General features: G+C 36.1%; 1 long non-coding RNA gene across 1 annotated transcript in view; it reads left to right on the plus strand.

The window, feature by feature from the left end:
* The first annotated feature begins 1,141 nt into the window (after nt 1–1,141).
* The window catches only part of LOC108738421, an 80,682-nt gene continuing 62,044 nt past the window's right edge, over nt 1,142–19,779 (plus strand). The window contains exons 1-2 of the long non-coding RNA XR_001937980.1: nt 1,142–1,274; nt 1,844–1,882. This is a non-coding gene — a long non-coding RNA (uncharacterized LOC108738421). The remainder of the gene's footprint in view (nt 1,275–1,843; nt 1,883–19,779) is intronic.

Raw genomic sequence — 19,779 nt, forward strand, 5'->3', positions numbered from 1 at the left:
TAATCTAATCTAGGTCTACCTCTACTCGTCTTAACTCCTGTTTCTTCTCATAATATGTCTTTGACTATACCTTCATACCTGAGAAGGTCTCCTACCAACATATCTCACCTATTTAGACTTCCATAGAGTCCTCTGTTCTCCTATTCTTTCTAATACCTCTTCATTTCTAACCTTTTCTATCCACGGTATCCTCATTATTTGCCTGTAACATCACATTTCGAAAGCTTCTAACTTTTTCTTTTCCGCCGCTCCCACCGTCCATGTTTCGCACCCATACAGCACCGCGCTCCAAACATACACCTTTAACAATCTTTTTCGAATTTCTAAATTAATCGTTCGTGAGCACAGAAGTAACTTCTTTTTATTGAAGGCGATTCGACCCTGCGCTATCTTCTGCTTTATATTCCTACTACTTCTTCCTTCCTGACTTATCTGACTTCCTAAATACCTAAAATCAGCCACTTTTTCTAGTTCTTTACATTCGCTCTTTCCCTACTTTTTCTCCTCTTGCATACCAGAATTTTTGTTTTACTTTTATTTATTTTCTTACAATACTGTTTTGTCAGTATCGCTTCCATTTTATTTAAAGGTATCTCTAACCCTTCTTTGCAAGATGCTAATACTGCTATATTATCTGCAAATCTAAGCATACTAATCTTTTTCCCCTTTACATCTATCCCTACAGCGGTACTGTTTTTAATGATGTTGATTGCATCTTCGTTGTATAGATTAAAAAGATTACAACTACTACGGCGTATTAAAAGATTCTAATTATTTAGTAATTTGTATAATTTACTGGTGTAGTTGTATCAAATCATCAATATTTTTCTGCAATCTTCATTAGCAATTTCTAAATCATAATCAAATTAATAATATTGCGTAGGTACCAAATTCTCAATATTAAATTAAATTATTGTTTTCCTTTCTTATATATTTAACTGTACAATACAACGATGTCCTCTACGACCTTATTATTAGAATTCTTAGATAGCCGTGATATCTGAAGCTTTTTTGTGCGTATGATGTCATCGTACAACAAAGCGGTAGGTAATACACGAAGCCGAATGCGAGAAAGTTCTCGACTACACGAAGCGAGTGTCGGCAGCAACTTAGTAATTATGAGTCCACGTTTCGCGTTCGGTAAAAGTTTTAGTGGTGATGTAGTGAATTTTTCGGGTTTCGTAATCGTTTTTAATGATTTTTGGACTCGAAATAAGAATATTATCAATAACTTTACAATCCAGTCATTAAATATTGAGAGATTTATGTAAAAGGTACATGTTTTATTAGGACCATTTCATTTATTTTATGTTAGGTTAGGTGAACGATGACTTTGCAAGTACAAGACAATACTAAGTAAAGCACAACGTTAGATATAACATATTCAAAAAATTATTTTTTTAATCTCATACATTAAAATAAAACGTAAAATCACTAAATTATGCATATTCTTTAAATTCTTTCGTATTGGTTAAAGGTATGAAATGAATAAAACGTCTCACATCATTTTTAAAAGGTGTTTAAAATTCGTGTTTTATTAAACACTGCTTAAAACATAATCTAACTAATGTCGTCAACATGTTACGAAAAAAAAATTGTTTAAAACCAGTTTTTAAAAAATATATGGTAAAAAAAATGTTTATAACATATAGAAGCATGCTAAAACCATTTTGAATTGTTTGCTTTGTAAATTTAATAAAAGAACTGTTTTTCCCAACCCTGCACTTAAAAAAAATAAGTGTCACAAGGTACTTAACTCTTGAAAGGCTAATGATAAAAGTATAGGGATCAATATTTTTATTTCCTTTTTAGAGTAACTGCTAATTAAATCCTTTTGTTTCAGATGCTCAGTTTTGGTTAAGAAGGGAGATGCTGATAAGTGGTAAGTCATTAAAAAGTTAAAATTATTTTATTTGTTGATCCTATTTAACATGTATGAGTAAATTTTGTACTGAAGAGTTCCTGTTGTTACATATCGCTATGGTTTATGTACTTGAAGTTTTTATACGCACATTTTAGAAGGTATTCTTATCAAATGGAAAAATTATGAATATACTTATGCCTACTAATAGTTTTGGTAGCTATATTACATGGTTGAACCAATGTCTTAAAATTCAAGAAAAAGGATTTACATTCGGTTGTATTTCTTTGTGTATGTAACAAGAGGCAGTTCCATTTAAATTTGAAGTAAATATTCCACCTGCAAGGGTGATTTCTCTTCAATATTTTACTGACTTTGGTTGTCCTTGCATTCCTTGGTATTCCCTTTTTTTTCTTTCTGATTATTCCAGTTTCTCATACTTTCCTTACTTATCTCTCTCCATCCATTCTACTCGTATTTTCGAACCACCTCAGCTGGTTTTGTCCTATAACATTCTGTACATTTATTCCTAATTCCTTATGGATATCTTCGTTTTTCTTACTGTGTAATCTTGTGATTTCCTTTTAGAAATTTCATTTCCATTTGATTCCATGTTTCCGGACCGAACATGAACATACGCTAGTATATCTACACTGATTTAAAAATGTTTACCTTGGTTTTTTGGACACTTCTCTATTCTCAATGCAGCTTTTATTTAAGACATCGAATACTTTTGCATCTGCTGGTTTTCTCCTTCTGATCTGTTGTAAAAGTGGTTATTATAATTTGCAAATTCTTACTGTTATTGTGCTTTACTTTTGTCTTCTCTTACTTTCCTATTAATCCTTTTTACAGTATTACTTCGTTACAGATGTTTAAGTTGGATTACTTATACCATTCGTTCTTTGCAATGATTGCTAAGTTATTATAGCAAAAGCAAATTCTGTAATTATTAGATTTCTGTATCCTATCTGAAGTCCTAATTGTTATTTTTTCGTGTGAGGTCCTTCTTTAATAATTTCATCCATCATTATCACTACATAGTATAAAACAAAGTTGCTTCCCGCTGTCTGTCCCTATGTATGCTTAAATCTTTAAAACTACGTAACGGATTTTGATGCGGTTTTTTTTAGTGGATAGAGTGATTCAAGAGGAACGTTTATATGTATAATACATGCATAATATAGTAGAGAAATACTGATAATTGTAGAGGTTCCTAATGTGATGTCGTAAATAAACACATTTTTTTTGCGCTTACATAGCAAACGCTGGCCGAACCTTACGAGATAGAATACAATAATGTACTACAGTATTGTACTGTACACCTTAAAAAGGTCTACAAAAAAATCCGCGATGGTGTATGTTTATATTTTAGGGATAACCCATAATAACCATTTTTTATCCTTTACTTTTTATGAGAAATAATGGCTTATTTACGAAGCGATTTAAGCAATACACCATTAATCCTTATCCAATTAAGTACTTTTAAATACATTGTGCATTTGATATAGATCAATATGGCCTTTTACAGCATGTAATTTAAATGAATTTTTTCGTAGATATTACAGATGTAAAATGCAGGGACACAGCAGTTGCGGCGGCTTCGGCCGGGGGGCGGTTTGTATTGTATAATGACAAAAACCTACGAATGTTGTATATAAAGACATTCTGTAGTATATTTAGTATTAGTATTGCACCCGTGCGAAGCTGGGGCGGGTCGCTAGTGATAAATACTGCGATAACTAGTATATTATGGATTATAATAAAAATGAAAATTGACCCATAATCGAAAAAGAAAATCGCTTTTTTTAAAAACTCATCTAGTTTTTACGACTTACATTGAATTTTAATTCGTTCATTTCCGCTAACTAATTCGCATTTGTTTTTCGTAAAATTATTTCGCATCATCAGAAAGTATTTCTCGGATGTCCCATAAATCTTTTACCAAGCAGCAATATTTGCTTGAAGCTGGTGGGTAATGGCATCAGGCCGTTTCGTAATTATTCCGGAGACCCTGTTGTATAACATAAACCCTAAAAATATGATAACGAACGACTCAGTCGTAGCGCCTATACGACCACGACGTCGACGTCGACGTCGGGGTCTAAAACGTAACGTTTACGAGGAAAAGGGCTTAAATTTAGCAGAAAATACAACTGTAATCCCAGTATTGGTTAGTAGAAAGCGAGTTGCCGCCATTATTGCTGGCTGTAATTCAAACTAAGAAAACCCCGGGGCTATTGTGTTCGCTGCCGAAACTGGACGCGGGGCTTTGTGTGGAGGTATAATATTCATGGGCACTATGCGCGAGTGATTATGACGCTCATTGCACTGGGAAAAACAAAAATATTTCGGGGGACATGCGACAGTGTATACCGCCCGTTCTCTGTCTCTTTCTCTTTTAATCCTTAAACGTGGATTTTCGAGGCGATTTATGTGAAAGGCGCGCGGAATACGTCCTTTCACTTATAACGTTCGCCTCGCTAAGCCTACTTAATCAAAACGACTTATTTAGTCCGTGCTTAATAATTTATTACGCTCCGAATTCTGCATCACCAGAAGCTTCCGAAACAAAAGCTTGATGACCGCCATGTATGTAGGACAAACAGTTTGAAACGAAACGTAGAACACAATTCCAGAGCGTTTAAAGTCAACGTCACCACTGAAAGGCCTAAAGGCAAGAACTAAAAAATTAGAGTTATCAGGCACCTTCAAAATTTTATAATCCAAGCAATGCGGAAAAATTACAAGGTCAGTACAACAAGCAATTTATCTAGAAAAGATTTAGTAGATATACACTATAATTCAGACGTGACTACTTCCTACTGCTTGGTATTTATTAATCTATTTGAAATACTTGCATTTAAAATGCAAATACAAAACACAAAATACCTATTTTTGTCTTGCATTTAAATACTTTTTTGAGAAAGGCATTTTCTATGTTATTTAAAATACTTTTCCAAACGTATATTTTACTTGTATCACCAATCAAACATTCAATGAATGAATGTTGTTCACATTAGCTATTGAAGGTATTAGAAGCTGCAAAAGGGGGTAAAGAGACATTCCATGAATGCCTTCTAATTCTTTAATTAAAGAGAGCTCAAAAATTTCTAAACTCCTTGGAAATGGATAATCTAAAATATTGGATCGATATTGTTTTCCAGGTTCAATGTCATGGTCCATGGAATTTTTAAGTTCCAAATTGATATCAGCACCGGTCAAATCGCCACTTATTGTACCTTTAGCAAGGAACTACGAAATTTTATGAATTACGATAAAATAGCCCGCAAATCAATATCGAATTGATATACGCCAGCTGTATAAAACTGAAAATTACAAGATATATTGTGGTACGCCAATAAATGCATTTAATCCAAAATTCTTAGAAAACAATTCGAAAAACTTCACTAGTATTAGATGAAGCCAAAGCTAAAGAAACTATGAATTCCTTTTCTTTCTCTTATCACAAAGAGCAAAAGATCAGAAACAAAATGGGGTTGTAAATATTTTGATATAAAATGATTGATCATGGCCTTACATGAATAAAATTATTTGCAACCCTATTTTGGTTCTGATCTTTCACGCTAAGCAAACTATTTTAGCATCAGTGTCTTTTTTCCAATTAAAACGGTAACAAAGGCAATAAGGAAGCACATAGATAATTATTTGTTGCTGAAACGAGGAAACTATAACATAAAGGTAGAAAAACTATATCTCAATCACTTCAAACAGAAAAATATGAATCATTACAATCATCTTAATCTTCGCAGCTGGTGATATAGTGCGAACACCACTATTAGTTTGCAATATTTCAAAAATGAGCAAATGCCTGCAAGATTTTCTTAAAAAGTATTTGATACTTAAGTAAATATAGAAAATTCGATGGTACCCGTTTTAATATTTTAATTAGTTGTAACAATTAAAACCATTTTCATATCATAAATACAACGACATCTATCTGTGTAATTTTGCTAGTACTTTATTATTTCTCTTTGTACCAATAAGTGTCTCAAAGTCTAAAAGAGGATGTGAAGTCGATTTGTTCGTTAAATAATGTCCGGTCTGTCAAGGTGTAACGCCTTTATTTGAGAATCTTCGGCCATACGAAACGACCACGGGAGACAGTAAGAAGCAATTTCCATCGACATCCCCAGATAGCGTTGTGTACGTTCTCGGTTACGGCGGACAAAGTTTAAGCCATCTCATAAAGAAGCTACTATCTGGCATCAGTCGGGAACAGCCGCCTCGATTCCTTCTGATCCCAAAGGTAAACACCATAATTTCAACTATACAACTGCCCTTTGGTCTTCTCAACCCCGCCGCTGATCCGCCATACCTATTTACCAAACACCCGTTTACTTTACCTCTTATGTTTTGGCTTCATTTTACAAGGTCTACGGTTTCTAATATTATTAGAGTACACGAGATGAATTTTTTTTATAACTGATGTAATAAAATAATTCGAAGTGGTCTGTATTCTGTCGAAACTGCCAGACGCGGATCGCGATTTCGATCGTTTTGATCTCATCAGCGCGTCGCAGACAGCTCCGATAGAACACAGACCAACTTTTACCTGCTATCTTAAGAGCGCGTTTTAGAAAATACCACAAATGGCGCGGTAAACGCCATCTGTGGTACGAATACAGACCACTTGTGCCTATCACGTTGAGGTTAGCTACGCCCGGATTCGTTTCAGCAAGTAGATATCCATGTATTTAAATGGACCTTGTTGGAGCATACGTAATCCTAAAATGTAGCATCGTACTACAGATGGCGTTTACCGCGCCATTTGTGGTATTTTATATAAGTAACTGATGTAATTGTGATTTTTTTTTAAAAAGCTATTGTTTTATTATGTTCGGTTACTTTTACACTTCATTGTTCTAAGACTAGTTGGACACGCACCTGAAGAATAATAGGCGTCAGATACAAACGAAGTTAAAATATTATTATTGGTATCATCATCATTGGGTTATCAGTCCTAAAAATGCTCGGAAATGTAACTTCAATTTTTCCTATCCATTTTTGCATTTCTCTAAAACTAGAACATCCCATCTCTACTCCTGTTTCTGCTTCTAATATGACTCTAACTAGACCTTCCATCTTGAAGTATCTCAATTCTTACATACTAAAAATCAGCGACCTCAATTTTTCGTCTTTAAGACTTAGCTGAATACTTAAGACGGAAAATGTAAACGTTCTTCTACGGTAGTAAAATGGAAACTAATTAATAGTCTTAATCACGATTGTGACTAGAAAATGCTTTTGGTTAGTATTTATTAAGAAAAATCGGCATGTTTGGCGTTCTCATTTGCGTGGATTAAAATATTTTCGTTTACTAGACCGTGTATAGCTGGTATCGTCCTGAATACGGTCCTGGTCCATTAGTGTCGGCACCTAATGTTCGACTGCAAACAAACACGGCAAATAATTCCGACACAACTTCTCTCGGTGGCTGCGAATGCGACGATGTGGACCATTCGTAACAATTTAGTCCAGCTGGCACATGATATTACAGGACATCACATATTTATGGGCGGCCGGGACTGCGCTAACTCCTCTATATCTCAGAGTGGTGCTGGTCAAGTAAGTAATTACAACGAAGAACGCCACCGTCCCCGAACGACCGGTCGCTGCTGCAAATAACGTCCTCAACGCATCCCCCGAACGTTCCCCCTCCCTTTCCCTAATCTAACCCCCCTCGGAATCATCTTCCTACCCCCACCCCCATTTCCGAATTAACGCGTCAACAACAGTTCCACTGTTTTTCGTTTTTGTATTCGATACGACACCTTTTTAAAGACCATTGTGAAGTTTCGATATCTTTTACACTCGTCAATCCTCGATTTTGTATGTAAGGTGGGTACTCTTGGTGAGTATGTTTCGTGAGATAGTATTGGTATCAACTAGGGAGTCTCGATGGTAGGAAAATCTGTAATGCTGCATGGAATAATTAACGATATTCAATTTTAAGGGGATTTGATAATTAATTATACATTGTGCAATACAAGATAATTATGTCAGGGTTAGTCACCCGCCTCTACTCTTTTCTGTGCTGAAGTTATCTTCGTATTCCCGAAAATTAGAGTGTTCCACAACTGTAACTTTAACAGAAAATATCAGAAATGGCATGGTGAACGCCATCTGTAGTACGATGCTACATTTTAGGATTACGTATGCTCCAACAAGGTCCACTTGTGTGAATATCTACTTGCTGAAAACGAATCCCGGCGTAGCCAACCTCAACGTGATAGGCACGTTACCATAATCGAATAAAATAATTCGAAGTGGTCTGGTATTCGGGATTCGTTTTCAGCAAGTAGATATTCACACAAGTGGACCTTGTTGGAGCATACGTAATCCTAAAATGTAGCATCGTACTACAGATGGCGTTCACCATGCCATTTGTGGTATTTTCTAAAACGCGCTGTTAAGACAGCAGGTAAAGGTTGGTCTGTGTTCTGTCGGATCTGCCTGCGACGCGCTGGTGAGATCCAAAAAGATCGAAATCGCGATCCGCGTCTGGCAGTTTCGACAGAATACCAGACCACTTCGAATTATTTTATTTGTAACTTTAACGTTTCTAAAACTTCCCGCTTCGTTTGTGTTGTCTTTTTCTACCTAACCTAACATAACCTAACGTTAAGCATATTCATAAAAAAAAATTGGTAGCACTGTGTTGTACAGTTCACATTCGCCATTAAAAGTAGACGCACTAGATAATTCTTTCTATTTAATTAGTCGTTTTACTAGTCGTATTCGAAACATAAGTATCTGACGAAAACAAAGGATGGGTGGTTGTAGTGTAGGTGGTGGTGGTGGTGGTGATGGCAGAGAGGGTGGCGTCGTCGTAGTCGACGTCGTCAACGGGCATGCACGATGCTCCGTAGTAATACTGATCACATATTTTATGGGATCAGGAGACGCCATTAGTTTGAAACCGGTGCGGTAATATTTTCTCGCAAGGCTGAAAGTGATGTCTTTAATCGAAATCTGCCGTCACAAATCAACTAAACGTTTGACAGTGTCATTAAGAAAGCGCGCCTGTCAGCCGTAGATCATAAAAGTTGGAAGAATTTGTGCGGTAAAGGAGAGAGGCATGACGAGGAAGCGGAGCAGAGTGGCGTGGAATGGCGCGGAATGGCGTAGTGTGGCATAGCCCCGGACTACTTTCGCTGCCCGCTGATGCTGCCGATATCGCTACCCTGCCGTCAGGACTTTCGACGTGGCGAACAGCCATAAAAACCCGTCCTGTCGTTTTAGTCCCGATGTCGTTGATGCCGAACTGAAAGGAAAACGAAAGAGGAAAAATATCGAAAAGAAAAAGGGGACACAGGACATTACAAATGTAAAATCCTTTAATGAAATGATTCGCTAAAGAAAAAAAAAGTAATTTTGAATATCTCTGACTTAAAATCAACGATTAAAAAGTTGTTATTAGTTTAATTTTACTTATAATTTTTATCAAATGTTTGTATGTTGGCGCTGCTTTATCAGTTCGCAATTGAAGAGAAATTGGTCTTTCCAGAATCCTTTTGAAATTGACAATTTGGTATAAAAAATTCAAAACTTAACGAGTTAATGCAAGATCCTTCTAATTGACTGAACATAATGTGATGATTGAATTTCAGATATTATCCATGCTTTAAGGAAATAAAGTTAGTGAAATTGTGATGACTAATTAATTTAAGAGATTTAAGATTTATCTCAAATTATCAGCTTTTATTAATCTTTATCTGGCATACCTTTGACCAATTCCAAGAAAAACTACATTGATCAGTCAGGCAGAAACTCAAATAAATGTATTTGGTTTTCGACTATTTATTTTTGATTCATTTAATTTATTAAATGACATCAGTCGAGAACAACCGCCTCGATTCCTTCTGATCCCAAAGGTAAACACCATAATTTCAACTATACAACTGCCCTTTGGTCTTCTCAAGCCCGCCGCGGATCCACCATACCTATTTACCAAACACCCGTTTACTTATCCTCTTAAGTTTTAGCTTCATTTTGACAAGGTTTACGGATTCTAATCATTACAGTACCTACACGAAATAGATTTTTTTGTAACTGATGTAATTGCGATTTTTTTAAAGAAAACTTTATTGTTCTATTATGTTCGGTTACTTTTACACTCCATTATCATAGGGTTGTCAGTCCTAAGACTAGTTGGACACGAAGAAAAACCACATTGATCAGTCTATTGACTTGATCTTGACTATTTCTTTCTGATTCATTTTATTTATTAAATGCAAATGTGTTGTAAATCCCAATTTTGGTATAACCTTAATGTACATAAAATCATTTATAAAATTGCTGGTTCCTACTAGTCATATTTACTAGTTCTACTAAGTATGTCCAATAGTTCTTATTATAATCACACCAGGAAATAGAAATAAAAGGCTAAATGGTATTGTGTACTTGTTTCACAATTTAATAGGTTTTACATTTGATAGAAATCTTACCGGTTTTAGATTGAAACCAGAATTTATTTCGGGTTTAGTACTTTAAGCACTTGCACCAGATATATCAAGTTCAATCTTGAGCAACATTTTTTTTATTTGGATTTTTATCCTCGACCAACATACGCCCTATAAAATCCACCAAATATACAAGTTATTTATCTCCAAAAAAAATACATACACAACAGCGGGCTGTATGACCATTTGTTTCGCACTCTTTTTTAAAGGACCCGGTTAGATCCTGAAAGAAAATGGTCCTCTTTGAAACCCTTTGAAATTTTAAATTCTGGTAATTCTCGACGAGTCCGTCAAAAGGCTCAAAGAGTTTGACAGAGGTCAATTTTCCGTAAGGATCTGGCGGAGTCATTTCGTATTAATCGATTCTATACAAAGGTCAAATGTCACGGCGATGAAATGAAACTATGGCGGGAAAAGTAACAGTTAACCTTTAACTTTATTACAAAAAGAACCATTAAGCCGGCCTAATTAGGTGAGTTGACAGAAAGAGTATCTAAAAGGTTGTAAAAACCCTAAGAGAGAGGATATTTGTATTAAGGACATTATTTGTTAGATTGGAGAGAACACGCTCAGAGGATAGGTAGAGAGCAAGGGAAAAAGTGACGAAGAGAGAGAAAGATAGGGAGGCAAATAAGAGAAAAATGAAGATGTATGAGGGGGGCGTAGAAGGCAGTTAGGCCCTAAATTTCGACACTCATATATTATTGGAGACGTTCTTTTCGTTGCTCCGAAACTTAGTTCGGAAGTTCCGGTGTGGAAATGAAAACTGAAATTATTGCTAACGAAAACAATGCGTCAATTAATCACGTTACGCGACTCGGTTTTAGTAAAAGGATTATGAAAGGGAATCGCCACGGGCGAAAGCGTCACGGCACGGAGCTTCGTCGCGACCGTCGTCGTCGTCGTCGACGTCTCACGGTAGCAGCGCTCCGCGACCGCGGCCGAGGAAAAATATCTTGTCACGCGTCACCGGCGGAAGGAACACGCAATCCTTCGGAAAAATATCTCTCCCGAACCGTCTTATTTACTAGCTACAATGTCTACCCGCCGTCTACTAACAGGATTTTTATTAAGTCCTACATTAAGAAAGTTTTTACTTTTATTAGTGATTAATATTCTAATAATTATTAAACATCATGTGAAATCAACTTAAATTAAGTTTCTTGTAGGATTTTCTCGTTACCAATGTTGTTATCCGCCTTGTACTCACAAACCGCAAACATTCTTTTATCATTGTAGAAATTATCAGATGATAAAATTTATGATATGTGTTGTCCAGAATCAAAAACCAAAATTATTCAATCATCTGTCGCAAATATATATGAAAAGTAGGCCACCGGCAATTTATTGCAAACATGTAGCCACTTGGATTCTTCGATAGCAACTACCTATAGAAACGATCATAAAAAAGCGAAAATGATTCCAAAAAATCCAAAAGAACGAACAGATTATTGCGGTTTGGATCTCTTGCTGTACGAGACCGATAATCCCCCTAATCTTCACACAATTCTAAGCAAAAAATTAACCGACACTTAAAACCTGTTCCCAGGTATAGAGAGACAGACGTTGCGGTACCTGTAGGCATAAATATAGGCAACTGTGATTGTTGTCTATTGACGTGGGGACAACTGACGAAACAGCCGAATGGGGCTGATTTTCTGGTGAATTCGTGCTTGAAATTTTCACTGTCAGTAAAGTGATACTTTATGGCCTAAAACAACTGTAACTGTGTAGTAGTAGCCTTATCTCCGATCAAAACACCTGTATGCTTATATGTAGTAGTCAAACGCCATGTCTACCTCATCAACTACAACNCAAAACACACAAAGAAATAACAAAAACAATTAGAATGTAGAACACAAAAAGAGAATAGGGGTTAATATCAAATAACAATGTGAAAATTCATTCGAATATTTTCCCACTATAAACTACCTCAGGATATTGAGGGAAAATTGTTGCTGTTGTCACACCCTCGCCGGGTTAGTTTCCCGCAACAATTTTCCCTTATTAACTTGAGGTAGTTTATAATGGGAAAAAATTAAAATGAATTTTCGCATTGATATTTGATAAAAAGAGAATTTACTAACTGTAGAGATGACCGTCAAACGTAGAGAATACAAATGAATTGAATCAACAGGGATTTTAAGAGTATTTATACAAGGAAAATGTTAGTAAAAAGAATTTATACTTTTCAAGATTCTAATTTTGCCAATAAACCAACAACAGTTCTGGTGTGAACTTTTTATTTATTACAGTGCGACGTTTAGTAAAAACAGACCGAGCGGCATGGCCTAGAGGTTTAGACCATTGCTTAGCATTCGGGAGGACGCAGGTTCGATTCCGGGTCCGTCTGCCTTGGTCCAAGTTTTTCTGTGGTTTCCTTGGATCACTTAGGCAAATGCTGANTGGACCACAAACCAAATTAGACAATTTTCGGCTGATTGAAGTGCTGAAGATCTGTGACGTTCTTATCCTAGGTGAGAGGCTGCATGATTGTGAACCACTCGGGCTGGACAGCTTCATTATCTTCCACTGTGATTGACCTAGTGACAGAAGATAATGGAGCATACTGATAGCAGTGCGTGATAATATTTACATTCGTAGACTTCTATCCTAACAGAATGATCTGGAGGACCTGATTGTGGAATGGACAAACCACTCTAGCCGCCTATGACGCTACGAAACCATCACCAGCAGCCTATGAATGTATCCAAATTCACTGGATCAGCTACCTCAACTTACAATGTGGGATATCACCCTTATGAGCGATTTCAACCTACCCCACATCACTTGGTGAATGACACTTAAGTTATTACCTTTATATTTCAATAATTATCAAACATTATGTGAAATCAATTTAATTTCATCCCACTACAAATTACATAAAGTTAAGGAAAAATTTTGTTGCTGCAGTCACACCCTCGCTGAGAATCGAACCCGGGTCCGTTGATTTATGCCTACCCCACATCACTAGGATATTTATACAAAAAAAACAATAGTGTTCTTTCGCTACATATCAAACATTATGTGAAATCAACTTAATTTCATTCCATTATAAGTTATTTCAAGTTAATGTGGAAAAATTTGTTGCTGTTGTCACATCCTTGCCGACAATCGAACTCGGGCTTTACGTACTCTTGTCGTTAATCTACGAGAGGGTGTTAAAGCAGCAACAAATTTTACCTAATTAATTTGAGATAATCTGTAGTTATTATTAGGGTTCCTATTATTTTTCGAAATATTTGAGTTTCTACTCATGGAAACACCACACAGGGTCAATATAGGAAACTAATTAACACATTTTGTGTTTCAATCGCAATACATTTAAATTGTTATTTAACTAGGAATGCATCAAATCATTTGCATTATAAGTTGATTAAATAAAGGAAATATTATATATTTTCAAGAGAAATTTGCTCGATTTCGTTTCGGAAATGAGTGGAAAAGAAAGGCTGTTTTAATTAAACGTTTGTTTTTTATTCCTTTTTTTCCGTTAGAATCCTTACGTAGTTACACTTAAAGTTAATAGTTATTGCATCGAATAAATTGTTTTTTAAAGTAGGGACAAAGTTTGCACGGTAATCAGGATTCCGGTCCTGGTCCCGGTTTCCCGTCGTCGTCTTTTGCCCCCAATTATTTTACAAGACGATCGGGCACGTAAAATTTATAAATTGACGAAAATGTCAAACGTTAATAAGGACAAAGACGGCATGAAGCGTCGTAGTCATTGGCAGGAAACGACGAACAGACGGGAGAAGATCGGAATTTAATCGATTTCTACGTACCTACCCTATATATACATAGAAATATATATGTGTACATAGATAGGCAGGTGAACTGATGGAATGACACCGAATTAATTCAACAATTAGCAAACAAAAACGACGTCGTTCCGTTGGCAACGGTTCTGGTCTCCTTGGCAGTTATTGCCTTTAATTTGCAACTTCTTCCGCACTCCGATTACTATCCCCTCGAGTGGTAGGTGAAGATAGGGGCGGGGGGACGAGGAAGAACAAGGAATGTTAATTAAAAGGAAGGTTGCTAGATCTCTTCCCGTCTAATTAGTCCACTTGTACAAGATGCATGGATCACTCCTGGTGATCTACGATTTTACACACCCTCTCCTTCTCGTCACCCCTCGTATGACCCTGCGCGACCCCGTCGATTCGACCGTGTCGTCACTGTCAAAAGCCCATATTATTTACGTACTTAATATGCACAAGTTCAAAGACGCAATTGAAAAGTTCTTTTGATATTCTTACTGAAATTTTGCCGAATTTGATGAGTGTATTCGGCATCAAGAATAAAATTTTTATGGGGTGGATTATTTCTAAAATATTCAAATCATATTCGTATATTAAAAAATATCAACCAACATGATAAGAAAAGAAAAATTATTGATCTCCGTTTTATTGTTCATATGGTTATTATAAAGAAAAGCAGTTGTCCGAGACATACAGTAATAAACAGTTATCATTTTTTGGAAGATTACGATAAAAAAAAGTTGTAGCGTACCTCACGATAAAATGAGGATACTTTGTATGTCATTGACTATCCAGGAAGGTCCGTATGTAGGGGAAAGCAAGGAAAAGATTAGAAAAGTTCAGTTTTTCATAGTACATTCGACAAAATCAAATAAATAAGTTCATTGTCAGTGTGTTTAAAATGAGATAAATATCAGGAAAGCTTAGTGTCTAGGAATTCAGAGAAAGATCAGAAAAGAACATTAAAAGCTACAGCAATATGAATGATAATTTCGGAAATCCTACCATGTTAGGAACTAATTCGGAATTTTTAGTTTGTCGGAACACTAGTATGTCAGCGAAAATTCTAAATATTTTCAGAGAAAATGAAGAGCAATTAATAAGTCTCAACGTGTTTAGTACGTAGAGATGTAAATATTAGGAAGGGAGTCAGACAGGAATGTACACTGTCACATCGAAGACGCGATCAACATCATTAAAGACAGTACAATTGTAGGGATAGATATACAGGGCAAAAGATTAGTATGCTTAGATTTGCAGATGATACAGCTGTATTAAGATCTAGCAAGAAGGAGTTATAGATAGCTTTATATAAAATGGTATTGTATAAAAATAAATAAAAGTAAAAAAAAAATTAATGGTATGCAAGGGAAGAAGAAGTAGGGAAAGACCGAATATAAAGATAGGAGACGAAAAATTATAGAAGTGACTGATTTTGGGTATTTAGGAAGTCAGATAAGTCAGGACGGAAGGAATAGTGGCGATATAATGAAAAGAATAGAGCAGGGTCTAGTCACCTTCAATAAAAAGAAGTCACTTCTATGCTCACGAACGATTAATTTAGAAATTCGAAAAAGTTTGTTAAAGGTGTATGTTTGGAGCGCGTCGCTCTACGGGTGCAATACATGGACAGTGAGCGCGGCAGAAAAGAAAGGGTTATAAGCGTTCGAAATGTGGTGTTACCGGCGAATGATGAGCTAATCGTGGATAGAGAAGGTAAGAAATGAAGAGATATTAGAAAGAATAGAAGAACAGAGGACTCTATGGAAGTCAATCAGAAATAGGCGAGATAGGTTGGTAGGACACCTTTTCTGGCATGAATGTCCAGTCAGAGACACATTAGAAGCAGAAGTAGGAGATTAGATTACTGTTCGCAAATAGTTAAGGATGTGGGTTGTTCCAGTTTTGAGGAAATGCGAAGATTAGCTCAGGATAGGAAAGAGTGGAGGTACGTATCCAACCAGTCTTAGGACTGACGACCTTATGATGATGAACGTGTTTAGTAAAGTAAATACCAAGAGAACTCCAGTGAGTCATGGAACTCAGAAAAAGTAGTAGTAGTTGACGAAAATCCGATGTGTCAGAGAAAGTCAATATTATGGATAGTCAGTTAAAGGTAGCTCAGTATCCGCAAGTAGATATTAGTACTGGTGACCTTATTTTGTGTTATGCAAAGAGTTTAGTGCCTGTTTTTGCTATTCATAGATAGCTTTTCGAAATATGTATATATATCAGAAAGCTTAATTAGGTACAATAATAGCTTGGTTATTATAGGCCTTGTTAGAAAAGTTTAATATCAAAGTTATAACGATTGATGAACACTGTAAACCAAGATTATTTTTTCGGGGGATTACTTGAACGCCACCCTGCATTTAGATATGTACATGTGCATTAAATTTGATACTATGTTGTTCGTTTTAAGTCTAATTCAACTTGATACGAGACAAGCAAGCGTTGAGGTCGTTAGGGGTGCACACGTGCCGCAGACACGGGCAGAAATCACAACGTGCCAATAAACAAAGAGGGCGCGCGGGTGTCACCGAATAAATTGAATAACACTTGCAAATAAGCGTCCCGAAATGCCGCGGGTTACGAGCTTTATACGCGGCTCCGGCGTACATGCATGTACGTGCGTGTGCGAACGAGCCAGCGAACGAACGAACGAATGTTATATTCCGCGGTGCAAAAAGACCCGAGATAAATAATTGACGCAACAGCCGTACGCCATTAGCGAGGCATTTTATGGCTCGCCTAATAACCGTGTCTTCCTAAATCACCACTTAATACAACAGCGACCATGTTAAACGTGTATTGTACGTGAATCTCGTTAACCATCACGTAGACGAAGACGCTGCCAGCGCCACTGTTGTGCCTCGCTCGGTACGGATATCGAAACTGATTATTATCATTATTATTATTAGATGGTTAAGGTAAAAGCAAAAATCCAAAAGGAATTAACTACATACGATAAATATTTGCGATGCGTGGTAGGTGTACGTATCTAGTGTCATATTGCCTTCCATATAATCCGATGGGACGGTCGATTTATGGAAAGTCACAGAAAATGAGGAAAGTGCAGTATGTCAGAGATGCAAGGATGAAATAAGGACAAATTTAATACTATTAGAGTTATTATGAAAGCTCGGTGTTTTGAGAAATATCATTAATAGCTCAGTGTGTTAAAAAATATCATTCAAAGCTCGGTAGACTCAAAGTCAGCAGACTTAATATTCCAAAGAGAGTAAGAAGAGATTATACGAGCTAACTATGCTTAAGAATACCAAAGAAAGTCAAAAAAGCTCAGTGGATTTTAATTTAAAGAAATATTATGGAAGCTCAATGTGTCAATACATATCGCTGAAAGCTCAGTGGATAAAAAATAATTAAAGAAAGTTAATATTCTGAAGAGGAGAGTAAATAAAAATTAAGAAAGCTGTGTTTATTTGAGACAGCCGTGGAGTATCATTAAAGCTCAGTGAAATAAGGAAAATTAGAAAAAAATCGTTAAAGTTTCGTAATAAATGAAGGACTTTTGTGTCACGAGTGTCTGAGAAAGTTAGGAAAGCTAGCTATATTTGAGAATATCACAGAATGTCAAGAAAGTTCAGTGGGTTCTGATTCAAGGAAATATTACGGAAGCTCAGTGTGTCAATAAATATCACTGAAAGCTCAGTGAAGCAAAAATTAGGATATCTAAGTATATTTGAGAAAGTTGTGGAAATTCAAAACAGATCACTGAGAAAAAGAAAATCACAGAAAAATCAGGAATAAATAAAGGATCTTTCTATGTCAGGAATTCCTGAAAAGGTCAGGAAAGCTAGGTATGCTTGAGAAAGTCATGGCAAATCAATAAACGTCAGTGTAGTAAGGAACCTTATGTATGTCAAGGAATGATCAGAAAAACCCATATTTTTAAGGAAAATCAAGTACGTTAGATAACCTTAAAAAAAATTAAAAAAGTCATCAACTTTTTAGAAAAGGCAGAGCAAATGAGGAAATCTTAATACTTTAAAGTATGTTATGTGCCGCTACTGCTTAAAACCTTTTCCTACTGCAGGAATAACTAAATTAACGATTAATTAGTTTTGGTAAACGTTTCTGATTCCAAATGGCAACCATATAGAGGTGTACTATTATATTAGCAACAACCAAAATTGGTTTGAGCCTGTAACACGGCAGAAACAGATGTGTCTAATGGTGTTTATTGGATGTAGATTATAAAGTTAAACGTTTACAACTAAGGATGGTCGTATATCGTTACCAATTAGCGAATTGTTGTTCACGAAACTGCAATTAGATCTTGAAGAACCCCTCCGCCTAATTGCCACGCATAACAGGTGTCAAAATTAACATTCACAATATAATATCTGCAAGTCGCGCACACCGGCCCGGTATATTACTCCACCCCCTGCTGTATATGGTTCTAATAACATGCAACATTAATTGTTTTGAATGATAACAGGGGGAATTAAGGAAATTACACTTATCGTTAGGTATATGCAGTCGAACTTCGATTAGTCGAACTTCGATAACTCGAATTTTTGATAAGTCGAACCAAATTGGTTGGCTTCAGGAAATACCACATTTCGATCTTATTGGATCTCATCAGCGCGTCGAAATCGCGATTCGCGTCTGGCAGTTTCGACAGAATACAGACCACTTCGAATTATTTTGTTCGATTATGGTAACGTGCCTATCACGTTGAGGTTGGCTACGCCGGGATTTGTTTCAGCAAGTAGATATTCATATTTTTAAATGGACCTTGTTGGAGCATACGTAATCCTAAAATGTAGCATCGTACTACAGATGGCGCTCACCACGCCATTTGTGGTATTTTCTAAAACGCGCTGTTAAGACAGCAGGTTGGTCTGTGTTCTGACGGAGCTGCCTGCGAAGCGCTGTTGAGATCCAAAAAGATCGAAATCGCGATCCGCGTCTGGCAGTTTCGACAGAATACAGACCACTTCGAATTATTTTGTTCTATTCGAACTTCCATTACTCGAATATCTTGATAACTCGAACGAAATATGTTGCGCCAACTTCGATAAGTCGAATTTTCTGGGGAATCGCGTAATTACGGTCGTTTTTAACGTATTTATGCAGGTAGTTCGGTTTCTGCGCTTGCTAAGTTCACTTGTTTGACTTACTAGTTACTACTAACAATAATTAAAAGACACTGTGCCTATTTCATTTATATATTACTTTAAAGACATTTTTGCGTGTGTTAATATGTCATCAAGCGTACTTTAAAAACATTGTCTGTTGGTCAAAAATTTGAAAATTCGTTGAGTGTCTTGCGTTCCTATTTAAAAGCCAGTGAATATACAACCGATACCCTGTATAATAGTTTAAATGAAATTGAAGCTTTTTTCGAAAACCAAGTTAAGAAATCCGTTCGTCAGTCACAAATAACTGACTTTTTTTAAAGTAAAATAGTTAATACATACATAGGTATATGTATATATGTTCTTGTAGTACATACATATGTACATAATATGTATGTAAAAATATGTTGATAGTACTGTTTCATAATCTTTTGTTATTCTTTTGAAGAGCATAGATATTAAGGCACTTCTGTAACGTTTAACCAATTTTTACTGAAATAAATACATAAATGTTCATTCACAAAGAAATACTAATTAAAGAAGTATTATTTGATAACTGGAAG

This window comes from Agrilus planipennis, unplaced genomic scaffold (genome assembly GCF_000699045.2).
Source record: "Agrilus planipennis isolate EAB-ADULT unplaced genomic scaffold, Apla_2.0 scaffold196, whole genome shotgun sequence".
Lineage (NCBI taxonomy): Eukaryota > Metazoa > Arthropoda > Insecta > Coleoptera > Buprestidae > Agrilus > Agrilus planipennis.